The sequence below is a fragment of the Gossypium arboreum genome, chromosome 8 (assembly GCF_025698485.1).
Source record: "Gossypium arboreum isolate Shixiya-1 chromosome 8, ASM2569848v2, whole genome shotgun sequence".
NCBI lineage: Eukaryota > Viridiplantae > Streptophyta > Magnoliopsida > Malvales > Malvaceae > Gossypium > Gossypium arboreum.
This window is the reverse complement of record NC_069077.1, coordinates 58,526,300-58,542,955: the sequence shown is the minus strand read 5'-3', so window position 1 is coordinate 58,542,955 and position 16,656 is coordinate 58,526,300. Positions and strand designations below refer to the sequence as shown.

General features: G+C 36.5%; 1 non-coding gene across 1 annotated transcript; it reads right to left on the bottom strand.

Moving 5' to 3' along the window:
* Positions 1-10,253: 10,253 nt before the first annotated feature.
* LOC128279744 (small nucleolar RNA R71) lies at positions 10,254-10,360 on the bottom strand. The gene has a single exon (XR_008269940.1). It is a non-coding gene; the product is annotated as a small nucleolar RNA R71 (small nucleolar RNA).
* Positions 10,361-16,656: the final 6,296 nt, after the last annotated feature.

The window sequence follows — 16,656 nt, the reverse complement described above, 5'->3', positions numbered from 1 at the left end:
CTCCTAATTCAAAATATGTTCCTATAACCTCCTCAACCCGGCCTAGTTCGAACCTACTCTAACGATAGTTTAAAACCTACAAGTACACTTTTTTGTAAAACCAAGGTTTCCATTGCTAACTTTGTAAAATATCCATTTACTTAGTCCAACCATGCTTGGGTCAAATTAGTGAATTAGGTGAGATTTTATAAAAACCTTATTGATGGCGTTGCCCAACATTTTATTATCTTCTTAGTAACGATTATGTACCATTACTAGTCAAATTATTAATTTAGCCATATATCATGCATAGTCCACTTCAACATATATAAATATCGTGTATCTATACCAAATATGAGTGTCATGCATGCATGAAAAACCCCAAAATTTCAAACAATCCCAAACCACAGTTTAAAAAAACTTTACAATCCAAAACCAAAAAATAATAATAATAAAATGACCTAAAATTATAATTAAAATAAAATAAAATGATGAAGTGAAGTCTGAATTCTGTTGTACGTCCACGTGCCAATTCTGATCCCAAGTTCAATTATTACCAGAGAAGTTGAGGTAATGGGGTGAGCTTAACAAGCTCGGTGTGAGTCTAAACAAGCAGGTATTAAGCTTTCAAACAAGCAATTTCATAGAGGTACCAATGGAACAATCAAACATTCTCAAAAATTAATTTCAAACACATATGATCATGACAAATGCACATGTGAGATCCTACCCATAACATTCACTACACACCATGTAACACCTCTAACCTATCTCCGTCGTCAGATTAGGGTTACGGAGCATTACTTTATAATAAAAAACATTTAAACTTAATATCATTCAATAATTTAATCATGTCATAAAATGTTCATATACATGCATACTGTCCCTAAATCGAGTCATCGACGCCCTAAATATAGCTTAGAAGCAATTCGGGACCAATTTGAAACAAATCAGAAAGTTTAGGAAAAAGATACAAAATTTGAAAAACAGGGGTCACACAACCGTGTGACTCACACACCTAAGACACGCGCCCCTGTCTCTGGCCATGTAACCTTTGAACTAGGGACAGCGGTCGTGTCCCAACCTGTGTCCTCACCCATGTAACTCTCTCAGTAGGGTCACACAACCGTGTGTCAAGCTGTGTAACTCACTGACTTGTTCCCTAAAGAAATCATCAGATGACACACAGCTGTGTGTCTAACATGACTGGGTCATACGCCTGTGCCTCAGGCTATGTGAACCCAAATTTACCTAAAATCAAGACATTTCCCAAACCATTTCATGCATAACTATATAAATCATTTTTACACACAATTAAGGCGTTCAAACACCACCCAAACTTTCATAAACATACCATTTCAATCATCCTAATTTGCCTAACCAATATGCCATTCAAAGGCATCACAAACATAGCAAAACATAACATGCCAACATAAGTCAACAGTACCTTATTTCAAGCATCATAATCTAGCTTAAATTCCTTACCAAAACATATCTCAATTTATCCATTCTCAACCATTACAAGCCTACCAAAAGACCGTACCTTTCAATAACTAAAAGTGATTAAGATGACTTTACTTAACAAGTATTACAAGTCCATCATATAACATAAACTTCAAAGACACAAGCATAATAAAACAACTATTAATATTGCCATTTCCATACATGATAACTTAGCTCATAAATGAACTTAACCACATCTCAAGTAAAATTTTTCAAGTCGTTATCAACATGCCAAGATAACCTTAAAAACAAGCACATCAAAGTAACCAATATCACATAACTTGGTAAGGCATCAAAATGTACCAAACCAACCTAGCTTTCCAAAACTTCTACATGCCAAAAACATTATTAACATACACATCATAATACCATCACAAAGCACTCTATACATGCCATTATAAACCTTAGTCAAATTACTCAAAAACTATCAAATTGTCCACTAGATAGTGTGATAGATTTATGACAAACTTCCAATCTATTAAGCTTATGATAATCTGTAAAGAAAAAGGAAATAACTATGTAAGCAATGAATGCTTAGTAAGCTTGTATAAACTTTAAACATAATATACCATTTCAATAATGAACTTTATAAAATAAATATAAACCTTTATCAATTCTATAAGATTAATAAAGTGTAACACCCTTTACCCGTATCCCAAGCCGGGACAGGGTTCGAGGAGTTACTGAACTTTAACACAAGCACACATACAAAATCGGGCCATAAAATTTTTGTTCAAATCAATTTCATTCATACATATGCAAATTGTCCCTTATATGGGCCTACGAGGCCCAAAACATACATTGAAGATGGTTTGGGACTAAACCGAGAACTTTTGGAACCTTTTCAGCACTTAGGAAATTTTCTTATTTTGGAGAGTCACACGCCCGTGTGGGTAAGCCGTGTAGTCACACACGCCCGTGTGGGTCGGGACACGCCCATGTCCTTAGCCCGTGTAACTCTCTAACCATGACGTCATCAACAAAATATGGTCACACGGCCAAGTCACACGCCCATGTGCTTAGGTCGTGTGGCGAATTAAATTCCAAAAATTAAGTGCAGACTTCACACAGCCTGGGCACACGCCCATGTCTTAAGATCGTGTCCTTCACACATCTGAGACACATGGCCACATCTCTACCCATGTGTTTACTACTAGGCATTCTATCTTGCATAATTAGGGTACAAGGGACACACGGTCAGATCACATGCCCATAGGGCAGACCGCGTGTCACACATAGCCTAGACACATGCCCGTGTGTCTAACCGTGTGGACAATTTCTAGGCTATTTTCCAAGCCAATTACCACCCTTAAACACTCACATAATCAATTCCATTCCATAGCATGCAGTATGGCACATACGAGGTTAAATTATGACTTAGAAATGTCAACCTATCACCTATTCAAACTATCATGCTTTCATGTGGCATTCCACACCAATTTCATATTTTTATATCATCATTGCTAATCTATTTTCAAATTATACAATTGTACCATTTGTATTGCATATACATTTATCATTTCCCATACACCAACATGTATGGCATTCATCACACTCATTAACCATAAGCAACTATAACCATAATAAAGCATAAGCATATTTGCATGCATGCGTCAATAATTAGGGTTACAACCCAATTAATCAATATGAGCCACCTCTCATGGCCATATACAAAATAATCATAATGACCAAAAGGCATGACAAGAACTTCATAATGACCATACCACTTCCGAAAAGTAGTTTTCGGCACATCTGAGTCTTTTACTCTCAATTGCTAATAACTGGACCTCAAATCTATCTTTGAAAACCATGTTGCTCCTTTCAGCTGATCGAACAAGTCGTCAATCCTTGGCAAAGGATACTTATTCTTAATTGTTACCTTATTAAGCTGTCGGTAATCTATACATAACCTCATAGATCTATCTTTCTTTTTTACGAATAATACCGGAGCATCCCACGGCGAAAAGCTCAATCTTACAAAACCTTTATCGGTCAATTCTTGCAACTGTGACTTCAATTCTTTCAACTCCATCGGGGTCATTCTATATGGAGCAATCGAGATAGGTGCTGTAACAAGGACTAACTCAATACCAAACTCAACTTCCCTAACAGGAGGTAATCTAGGTAGCTCTTCCGAGAACACATCCAGATACTCACATACAACAGGCACTGATTCAATCTTTGATTCAGACTCTTTCGAATTCAACACATAAGCTAAATAAACTTCACATCCCTTTCTCATACATTTCCTAGCAGACATAGAAGAAATCACAATTGGCAACTTATCTGACTCATCTGACTCAACCAAGAGAATTTCACCATTTTCACATTTCAATTCAATAACTTTTTGTCTACAATTCACTATGGCATCATGAAATATCATCCAATCCATGCCCAATATAACATCAAATTCATCGAACGACAATAACGTCAAGTCAGCTGGAAAACAATGATCTCTAATCATCAAAGGACATTTCTTACATACTTTATCAACTAAAACATGCTTGTCTAACGGGTTTCACACTTTAATCATAAATTTCGTAGACTCAACAGACATATTCACGCTAGATACCAATTTCATGCATACATATGAATGAGTAGAACCAGGACCAATCAAGGTAATAACTAAAGTGTCATAGACAAAAAAAGTACCCATAATCACGTCGGGAGAAGATGCATCTTCATGCACGCGTATGGCATAAGCTCTCGTCAGAGCTTTAGCTTCAGATCTCACTGTCGTATATCTTGTTACATTCTTACTACTAGCCCCATTACCGGCGTTTCTCAAAGGTCTTCCCTTTATAGCCGTACTACCTGGCCTTGTACTCTGAAACTTTTCTTTCTCGACCATCTCAAGATAGTCCATAATATAGTGGTCTTGAGAACCATATCGGAAGAAAGATCCATCGCTCACCCTACCCTTACCAAAATGACCTCTACAACATTGTTGGCACTCAGGTTTGAGAGCTCTATCGTTACCCACACTACTTGAGATCTAAAACTAAAATTTTGCTTCCTAAGATTTCTATATGAATGTCTAGCTGAAAAATGAGAATGAGAATACATATCTCTGGATTTCTTTTATTGGGATGGAAGTGACTTGCTCGTTGGCCTCTTCCTTATATCTCTAGCCTCATCCTCGGCTTTTCTCCTTTCCTTGGTTAGTTCCTCAGCTTTACAGGCCCAATCAACGAGCACAATAAATTCTTCCAGCTCAAGAATACCTGCTAACACTCTAATGTCCTCATTAAGTCCGTCTTCGAAACTTCTACACATTTTAGCCTCGAAGGATACACAGTCACGAGCATATTTATTGAGTTGAATAAACTCTCTTTCGTACTTGGTAACTGGCATGTAGCCTTGCTTCAAATTAAGAAATTCCTTACACTTCTAATCGATAAATCACTCACTGATGTATTTCTTTCGGAACTCTTCTTAAAAGAATTCCCATGGGATCCTTTCTTTCGATACCATCGAAACTAGTATCTTCCACCAATGGTATGCCATATCTCTCAACTATGAAATGGCATACTTCAAGCATTCATCAAGTGTGCAAGATAGCTCATCGAATACTCGAATGGAGTACTCGAGCCAAACTTTTGCCCTTTCAAGATCATCATCAGCATTGACCCTAAATTCCTCGGCTCCTTGCTTTTGAATTCTATTAACTAGGGTTCTATGAAACCTCATAAAATCTATACCTTGAGGCACTTAAGGTACAAGTTGGGGATTTGGAGGGATGGAGTAGGTTGTACATTAGGGTTCATTCGAACGAACTCCGTGTGCCAGGAATCCATCATGTGGAGAACGGCTTCTCTGCCTTTTTCTCCTCTACTAATAGTCGTGGGTCTACTATCAGACGGCACTGCTCCTTCAGCGGGAGCAGACACGTTACTTCCAACATCATCCTCTACTGCTCTATTGGAATCCATTGACTATATGAAAACACATTTTTAAATTGTTAGGAGCCGTCACACTATCATAATATATGTATGACATGTATAGCTAGACTCGTACACATGTTATGTTAGCCCGAGAACCGACTAAATCATAGCTCTGATACCACTAAATGTAACACCCATTACCCGTATTCCAAGTTGGGACAGGGTTCGAGGTGTTACCAAACTTTAACACAAGCGCACATACAAAATCGAGCCATAAAATTTTTGTTCAAATCGATTTCATTCAAACATATGCAAATTGTCCCTTATATTGGCCTACGAGGCCCAAAACATACATTAAAGATGGTTCGGGACTAAACCGAGAACTTTCAAAACCTTTTCAACACTTAGGAAATTTTCTTATTTTGAAGAGTCACACGTCCGTGTGGGTAGGCCGTGTAGTCACACATGCCCGTGTGGCTCGGGACACGCCCATGTCCTCAACTCATGTAACTCTCTGACTATGATGTCATCAACAAAATATGGTCACACAGCCAAGCACATGCTCATGTTCTTAGGTCGTGTGGCAAATTAAATTCCAAAAATTAAGTGCAGACTTCACACGACCTGGGCACACGCCCATGTCCTAAGACCATGTCCTTCATACGGCTGAGACACACGGCCATGCCTTTGCCCATGTGTTTACTACTAGGCATTCTATCTTGCGTAATTAGGGTGCAAGGGACACACGGTTGGATCACACGCCCATGGGGGTAGACATTGTGTCACACACGGCCTAGACACATGCCCATGTGTCTGACCATGTGGACAATTTTTAGGCTATTTTTCAAGCCCTTTGCCACCCTTAAACACTCACATACTCAATTCCATTCCATAGCATGCAGTATGGCACATTTTATCACTCAAGCATTCACATTCGAGGTTAAATTATGACTTAGAAATGTCAATATCACCTATTCAAACTATCATGCTTTCATGTGGCATTTCACACCAATTTCATATTTTTCTATCATCTTTGCTAATCTATTTTCAAGTTATACAATTGTACCATTTGTATTACGTATACATTTATCACTTCCCATACATCAACATACATGGCATTCATCACTGTCATTAACCATAAGCAACTATAACCACAATAAAGCATAAGCATATTTGCATGCATGCATCAATAATTAGGGTTACAACCCAATTAATAAATATGAGCCACCTTCCATGGCCATATACAAAATAATCATAATAACATCATGAGCCAACACATTTGGCTAATCAATATGACACATAACAAAAAGACCAAGTCCCTATACATACCATATCCAAAATAATGAGACTAACTATACCCAATGTTCAATTGATAGTGTGATCGTGTTTCTGGCATCCTCCAATTCCCGAGCTAGCTTAGCGGAACTAGAAGAGAGGGAAAGGAAAGGGGGTAAGCATAAAGCTTAGTAAGTTCACATGAAATAAAATGTAACTTAAACAAGTAGTAATCATACATATAACATTATGAACATAATCTTGCTTTTCATCAAATCTCATAAACTTATTCTTCTTATATACATATACACATGTTTTTAACACGAGCTCATTGTATTTCATGTCATTCACATGAGTTCGATGTACATTCTTTTTCCCACTTGCACATAATAACTTACTTTCTTGTCTTGATGCAATCATCAAGATTACTCATTGTACTTCTCTTGAATTACCCGTTGAACACTCAAAATATTATCGGATACATCGAAAGCTTGCACCTAAGTGCCTTATATCTAGCCAATGCTACTTTATATGTCAGATCACATGTTGCTCGCTTACGAGCTACTCACAAGACTGCTCACACAGGCCGTCAGGTACCCGCAACACATGTCAGACTACCTCGCCGTCAATAGAATGTACGAGACTAGTACCCGGACACCAAAACATGTGTCATATATATCATGAACCCATACCTCAACTCAATGAGTTTGGATGTCACATATATCATGAACTCAAACACATCTCAATAAGTTCAGATGTCACATGTATCATGAACTCAGACCACAACTCAATGAGTTCAAATTACATAATTCCTAGTGACATATCACTTGTATCCTAAACTATTCCTAAGGATTCAAATGGGATTCTTCGATAACACATTTTTGTCGAACTTGCTCATAATGTCAATTTCAATACGCATAGCACCAATCACATATTTATGGAATAATCAAAGCATAATTCATGATAAAATTTAGGCGATAAACACATGATACTACATCACATTAATTATGTATGTACTTACTGTACATACAATATTAAAACATTTTAAAGTATGGTACATGTTGCATTATTTGCAAATGAACTTACCTCGGTACAAAACGATAGAAACGAGCCTAGCCCTCGTAAACTTTGTTTTTCCCTCGATCAAAACTCGAATCACGTTTTTCTTGATCTATAATGCCAAATTCAACTTGTTCAATATGCACATTACTTATTTGACCCATAACATATACATAGGTAAAATTACCTTTTTACCCCTAACTTTTCACTTATTTAGACTTTATTCCTTAGGCTCGTAAAATGAAATGCATACAATTTCTTGGTTATCCAAGCCTAGCCAATTCATATTCCATCTCATATAATCCCATATTTTCCAATAATTCACATTCTACTACTCATTTTTACACCTTTTACAAACAAGTCCTTTTAGGTGTTTTCACTAAAAATTACTTAGCAAATGATGTTTATCACACATCAAACATTTATATTCTCTATTAAACATAAAAATTGATAAACTATAATTTATACATATTTTTACCCCATGTTAAACACATTTTATGGATGATTTCCCATTAGAATTGGTGAATTTGATGCTCCTAATGCTTTAATTTCATGTTTTATACCTAGGAGAGCATAGGAGAGCGAAAGGAACAAGAAATGGGCCAAAAACGGAGAAAATGGGCCAAAGAACGAATTCAACACGGCCTGGACTTCCTCACACGGGTAGCCCACACGGTCGTGTCAATTTGGCAGAATCGAAGTACGACTCACACGGGTAGAACACACACCCGTGCCATTCTAACAGGCTCAAACACAGCTTGAAATAATCACACACAGGCGTGTCACACGAGTGTGTCCCTGCTGAGCCCAAGTTGAGTCCAATTCAGAAAAGGCCACTTTTGAGGGCTCTTAGGCATCCTAAAGCCTATAAATACACCCTAGAGGAGGAAGAAAGAGGACACATAGAATAGGGAGTAAGGAATTACTCTAAGGAAGCCAATTGATCCATCCCAGAAGCCGGATTCATCATCAAGACTGAAGATCTCTCCTCAATTTCCCCTTCAGGAGTTTTGGGTTTTCTTTATGTTTTGTATTCTTTATTATTCTGAGATGTTTTCTTATTTAGTTGTGAACTAAAACCCTTAGATACATAAGGGGAATGAAACCTAAGACGAATCTTGTTATTATTTTCTGAATTGTATGATAAATATTTGACTTGTTCTTAATTATGTGTTCTTAATTCTTGTTTTGATATCCCAGGATACTGATTCAAGATAAGCTCTTATTCAAAGGACGAATAGACCCTGTCTAAGAGTACATTTGTCATAATTAAACGAAGTTGTTTGCGCGCCTAGACATAGGGTGACAAGATTTTGCCGGATTAGGGTGAAACCTAATAAGGGGATCCATAGATCGAGTTAATGCAACCCTAGGGTGTTAATTAGAAAAAGTCTCAATTATTCAATCTATGGATTAGACGTTATTAGTCTTGAATAGGGATAATAACATAACTTAGGGATCTCTACGAAACAAGTTAAATGAATAAATCATCCGATTCGGAGCCAGAATAACAAGTGCGGTCTAGGTGGATTTTTCCTTAGGTATTGTCTTAATTCAATCGATTTTCCCAAAAACAATTCTACAATTCTATTCTCTGTGAGTTCTTAGTTTAGATAATTAGTTAGTTAAAACAAAACATCTTTATTCCTAGGCTAGTTAATAAAAAGACAGTCATTACTAGTACTTTTAGTTCCTTTGGGTTCGACAATCTGGTCTTGCTAAATATTTACTATAGTTCAATAGGTACACTTGCCTACATCGCGATAATAGTTAGTTTCAAGAATGATTAATTATAAATATTTAAAACCTATCATGAAATCACGCGATCAAGTTTTTGGCGCCGTTGCAAGGGAACTAAAATATTAGGAACACTCAATTTTTATTACTTTAGCCATTTATTTTTCTTGCAATCTAATTTTATTTTTAATTTTATTCTAATTTACTAATTTTATTTTTCTTTCTTCTGGCAAGTTTTTTATAGTCTATGACTAGAAGAAACCCGTCAGGACCACTACTTTTTGATGAAAAAATCGATCACACAGTTCGCAGAAACCAAAGAGAAATAAGGAGAAGCTTAAGATACACAGAGAACGAGCAAGAAGACGATACTCAACCCCCAACCGAAGAGATGGCTGAAAACCAAGACAATCAGCTACCTCCTACAATTGCGTCTAATCAAAATCCTGCTCCACGCGCTATGTATGATTATACTAAACCTTCTTTAATAGAAACTGAATTAAGCATAGTTAGACCTACTGTAGCTACAAATACTTTTGAACTAAAACCTAACACAATTCAAATGATACAACAGTTTGTTTAGTTTGATAGTTTCCAGGATGAAGATCCCAACACTCACTTAGCAAACTTTTTGGAACTATGCGATACATTTAAAATTAATGGCGTTTACGGCGATGCCATTCGTCATCGGTTTTCCCTTTTCATTGAGGAACAAAGCTAAGCAATTGGTTGAACTTCGTTACCACGGTCAATTACTACTTGGGTAAAATGATGAAAAATTTTTACTAAAATATTTTTCCTTTGGCTAAAACGGCTAAATTACGTAATGATATCTCTTCTTTTGTGCAGATGGATTTAGAAACACTCTACGATACATGGGAGAGATACAAGGATCTTTTGAGAATGTGCCTTCACCTGGGTTACTGCTTTGGCTTTAGGTTCAAACATTCCATAATGGCCTGAATCCTTCAACTCGGCAAATGGTTGACGCAGCTGCTGTTGGAACCATCAATAATAAAACACCTGAAGATGCTTATGAGTTCATAGAGGAGATGACATTAAATAACTATCAGTGGCAAGTCATGAGGACAAAGCCAACGAAAATAGTCGGTGTTTATAACATCGATTCAGTAACCATGCTCTCTAATCAGGTAGAACTCTTGAATAAGAAAATTGATGGTTTTCTTAGTTCTTCACAGGTTCACCCAGTAATGCAGTGCGAAGCAAGTGGAGGTGGAACAAGCGATTCGAAATACCAACCTTATGGCCACAACATGGATAACGAGCAATTAAATTACATGGGTAATAATCCTCGACCTCAAAACAATCCATATAGTAACACTTATAATGTAGGTTGGAGGAACCACCCAAATTTCTCATAGGGAGGCCAAGGAAATTAACGGCCACCTCCGAGCTACCAACAGCCACCCTATCAACAGGAAAAGAAACCAAACCTTGAAGAGATCCTCACAAGGTTTATCTCGGTATCAGAAACCCGTTTTCAGAACATCGAAATGGCACTTAAAAATCAACAAGCATCAATCCAAGGGCTCGAAACTCAGATAGGCCAGCTTTCTAAACTGATCTCTGAATGACCACAAGGTAGCTTGCCAAGTAATACTAAACCTAACCCAAGGGAACAGCTCCACGCAATTAATATTCAAGATGAAGAAAGAGTCGTTGAGCCTGAACCAGAACCGAGGCAAGAAACTGTGGTAAGCAAGGGTCAAGGTGAGGTAGGTCATAATAAAAACAAATATGTGAATGTCGAATATAAACCTTGTGTGCCGTACCCCAACGCGACAAGGAAAGACCACTCAGATGAACAATTTGGTAAATTCCTTAAACTCTTAAAAAATTACACATTAACTTACCGTTTATTGAAGCTCTATCACAAAAGCCAAACGCAATAAAAATTTTAAAGGAGCTTTTAGCAAATAAGCGGAAGTTGGATGAGGCATCGCATGTGGAGCTAAACGCAGTATGCTCAACTATTCTGTAAAATAAGCTATCGAACAAATTAAAAGATCCAGGGAGTTTTACAATTCCTTGCTTGATTGGTAGTTTAGATGTTAATAATGCATTAGCTGATTTAAAGGTTAGTATTAACATCATGCCCTACAAAATCTTTAAGCAATTAGGTCTCGAGAAACCGAAATAGACTAGGATGAGAATTCAATTAGTAGATAAAACTATAAGATTCCCTAGGGGTATTATTAAAGATATGCTAGTTAAAATCGATAGTTTATATTTCTCTTGGACTTCATTGTTCTAGACATAGAAGAGGATAGCAACACTCCTTTAATTCTAGGAAGGCCTTTTTTAGCAACTACTAAAACGATCATTGATGCTGGAACAGGTGAACTCACACTCCGTGTGGGAGACGAAACAATCACCCTTTAAGCTCGCAGCTCTGGCAACACATCGGAAATTGAAGGTGATCATTTAACCCATTCTACTAACACTGAAAATATGGTACAACCTACTTTGCAGGAAATGAGTCTGAATGAAGCACATGAGTCATTCTCAAGCAGTAGCAGAGGGCCTATTCATAAAGATCAACGGCTACAAATCGAGGAACTAGATGAATGGCGAACACATAAACCGAGAACACATGATAAACCAAAACTACGGCAAAACAAGCTCAATACCTTTCCAAATCAACTTCAGGTTGGCGATAAAGTCTTATTAGATGCCGCAGATCCTTATATCATCATTGCCAGACCGGATGAAGAAATCCCTCTTACGGTACTTAGTATTTTTCCATTTGGTACAGTTGAGGTAAGTCACCCCAAGTTTGGCACTTTTAAGGTAAACAACACCCATTTAGAACCTTATTTTGATGAGATTGATAGCAGGAATGAGGAGTATAAACTCCTCAAACCACCATGACCATTCAATGGAGAGGTAAGTCGAGCTTAGACTATAAATAAGTGCTTCTCGGGAGGCAACCCGAGCACTAACAATATTAATTTCTTTAAATTTTAGTATTTAACACCTAACTTACTAATAGAGATCTTGAATACAAGTTTTTCCACAAAGACACGGCCAAGCACACGAGCGTGCTTAGGGTCGTGTAAAAACAGGGTAAAAGTTATCTTTTCCAATACGGGATGAGATAAGTGGCCACGGGTCTGCGACCTGGCCGTGGTCAAATCTGCCAACTACATAACACACGGTTGTCTAACATGATCATATAGCCACACAGCCTAGACACACAAGCATTCCCTAAGGCCGTGTGATGATATCTCACTTCTTGATAAACACGGGCTGGACACGATCCACACGGGTGTGTGAACTGGCCGTGCCACTTGAAAAAAAACGTATACACCTTAGTAATTCCATATTCTGAGAAGAAGCCCTGCTGTACGCAAGTGATGATTAACCCTTTTTCTAGTTGGGCAATTTTTCAATTCAATCTCGATTCTAACCTTTTCTTTCAACTTGTGACCACACCCCCTAACCAAGCCTCGTTACAACCTTCTAAAGACCTTTTGATTGATGTTTCATCTTAATTTATAGTGGTGGAGATTTGATTTTCATACAAGCCTATGGTAATGACTTTTCATTATTGACTATTGAGTGCTTCATTTATTGTCCTTAAACACCTCGAGTGATTTGAGTAAATCTGTAGTGAGAATGTGAAACTCTATGATATTTTGAATCAACGGTAATTACTTAGATGAGGGGAGACACCTATGTTTGCATGATTAAAATACTCAACTTGGAATGTTTGAAACTTTTATGTTCTTTTAGTTGAATTCTCAATGTATGATTACCTATGTATTATTTTGAGATATTATCGATAGAAATTATAAATTGAGAAGAATTTATTTTGATTATGAGTTGAGAATTTTGCTTGAGGACAAGCAAATGCTTAAGTGTGGGGGTATTTGATAAACAGTAATTTATACATATTTTTACCACATGTTAAACACATTTTATGGATGATTTCCCATTAGAATTGGTGAATTTGATGCTCCTAATGATTTAATTTCATGTTTTATACTTAGGAGAGCATAGGAGAGCGAAAGGAACAAGAAACGGGCCAAAAATAGAGAAAATGGGCCAAAGTATGAAATCAACACAGCCTGGACTTCCTCACACGGGCAGCCCACATGGTCGTGTCAATTTGGCAGAATCGAAACACGACTCACACGGGTAGAACACACACCCGTGCCATTCTAACAGGCTCGAACGTTGCCTGAAATAATCGCACATGGGCGTGTCCCTTCCAAGCCCAAGTTGAGCCCAATTCGAAAAAGGCCACTTTTGAGGGCTCTTATGCATCCTAAAGCCTATAAATACACCCCAGAGGAGGAAGAAAGAGGACACACAGAATAAGAAGTAAGGAATTACTCTAAGGAAGCCGATTGATCCATCTCAGAAGCCGGATTCATCATCAAGACTGAAGATCTCTCCTCAATTTCCCCTTCAGGAGTTTTGGGTTTTCTTTATGTTTTGTATTATTTATTATTCTGAGATGTTTTCTTATTTAGTTATGAACTAAAACCCTTAAATACATAAGGGGAATGAAACCTAAGATGAATCTTGTTATTATTTTCTGAATTGTATGATAAATATTTAACTTGTTCTTAATTATGTGTTCTTAATTCTTGTTTTGATATCCCAGGATACTGATTCAAGATAAGCTCTTATTCAGAGGACGAATAGACCCTGTCTAAAAGTACATTGGTCATAATTAAGCGGAGTTGTTTGCACGCCTAGACATAGGGTGACAAGATTTTGCCGGATTAGGGTGAAACCTAATAAGGGGATCCATAGATCGAGTTAATGTAACCCTAGGATGTTAATTAGAGAAAGGTCTCAATTATTCAATCTAGGGATTAGATGTTATTAGTCTTGAATAGGGATAATAACATAACTTAGGGATCTCTACGGAACAAATTAAATGAATAAATCGTCCGATTCGGAGCCAGAATAACAAGTGCAGTCTAGGTGGATTTTTCCTTAGGTATTGTCTTAATTCAATTGATTTTCCCAAAAGCAATTCCTTAATTCTATTCTCTGTGAGTTCTCTATGAGTTCTTAGTTTAGATAATTAGTTAGTTAAAACAAAACCTCTTTATTCCTAGGCTAGATAATAAAAAGACTGTCATTACTAGTACTTTTAGTTCCTTTGGGTTCGACAATCCGGTCTTGTTAAAACTTTACTACTGTTCGATAGGTACACTTGCCTACATCTCAATAATAGTTAGTTTCAAGAACGATTAATTATAAATATTTAAAACCTATCATGAAATCACGTGATCAAAAATACAACCATGTCACACATCGGTCAAATTTCATACAGGAACCCTAGCTCAAAATAATGGTAGAAATAGCTAGATCGGTTGATGACAACTTCAAAAATGTAAAGAACATTAAAATCGGGGCTAGGGAGCACTTACAATCAAGCTTGAAAGATGAACAAAACCCCAGCTATGGCTCCTTGATAATTTCGGTTAGTACTTGGAGAAGATGGACAAATTTTGCTTTCTTTTTCTCTTTTTATTCTTTTATTTACCAAAAGACAAAAATGCCCTTAAGGCATTTCTTTCCAATTTTTCCTATTTATGCCCATTTTTGTCCAAAATTTTATAACTTAGTCTAATTTTTATTTAAGGACCTTTAATTAATAATCCAATGCAATTTCATTCCTAAAGCTTCTAGAACATAAGTTTTACAACTTATTCAATTTAGTCCTTAAAGTCAAATGGACATCTTAGGCATAGAATTTCTTCATGAAATGTAACACCCCTTACCCGTATCCGAGGCCGGACTAAGGTGCAGCGTTGCTACTGAACAAACATACAAACATTAAACTAAAATACGAGCCATAAAATTTTATTCATATTTCAAAGCGTTCATTCTCTTACACATAGTCCCTTATTTGAGTCTACGGAGCCCAAAACATACTTTAGAAAGGGTTTGGGACTAAACCGAGAACTTACGAAAATCTTGGAAATTTCATGCTTTAAGGCTCCACACGCCCGTATCCCAAAGTCGTGTTCCATACACTTTGAGACACATGGTCGTGTCTCTGCCCTGTGTGGAATATACCTAGGCTATTTTCCAAGCTTTGGTCAACCTTGATCTCTTACACACTTATACAAAATCAAAAGCATATAACATGGTATTCATTTAATGATTAAACATCCTCAATTAAACCACAAACATAGCATTTGTATGTCATCATACATGTGTATCTCATACTCATCTTACCTTGTTTATTATAGTACCACTTATACATTTATACCAAGATTATCATCTTACCAAATATCTTCACCTTAATCATCAAGCATTCATATTTAAAGCTAGATCATATCTTTATAAAATACCACGATTCAGATGCACAGAATAACATGTTTGCCTGAAACATTTCAATTCAATTCCATACCCAACAAGCATTACATTGAGACTAGTCATATATATATATATATATATATACATGTCATGATACATAACATTCTCTTTTGTTTTCTTATAAACACATATCATTTATTTCATTATATCAATATTTCATATACCATAGTTTTCATGTATTCCACATATATTTATTTTCCTCCTCCTCCTCTCCATTCCACATCCTTAATGTATATAGCATTCTTGTAAGTACGATTTCACAATTTACTAATAAATGTTCACATCAAACTGTCCACACGAGTCATAGTCACTTAATTATTTTTAATTCGAGCTACAGAACTCCAAATTAAGATCCGTAAATTTCCCCTGAAACTAGACTCACATATCGTTCCACCATAAAATTTTCATAATTTTTGGTTTATCCAATTAGTACATTTTATTCATTAAAATTTCCCTGTTTCACTTTTCGCAGATTCGACCTCTCTTCACTAAAAATAATTCTCTCACGATCAGAACTCGGATAATGTTCTTGTTGATTTATCTTGAAAATAGACTCATTATGGATTTTAAAAATATAATTTTGAGTCTCTAATTATTTTTCTCCAAATTTTGTGATTTTCCAAAGTCGAATTAGGGATCACGTAATCATTACGAATCGGTCTCACGAAAACATAAATATCTCAAAATATACAACTCCTTTGCTTTCTATAGTTCTTTTATATGAAAATAGACTCATTAAGCTTTAATTTGATATCTCATTCAGTCTCGATTAACTATTTTTGGTGATTTTTCAAAATCACGTCCATTATCTTGTCCAAAACAGTTTTATTGCTAATTCACTCTTTCACACTTT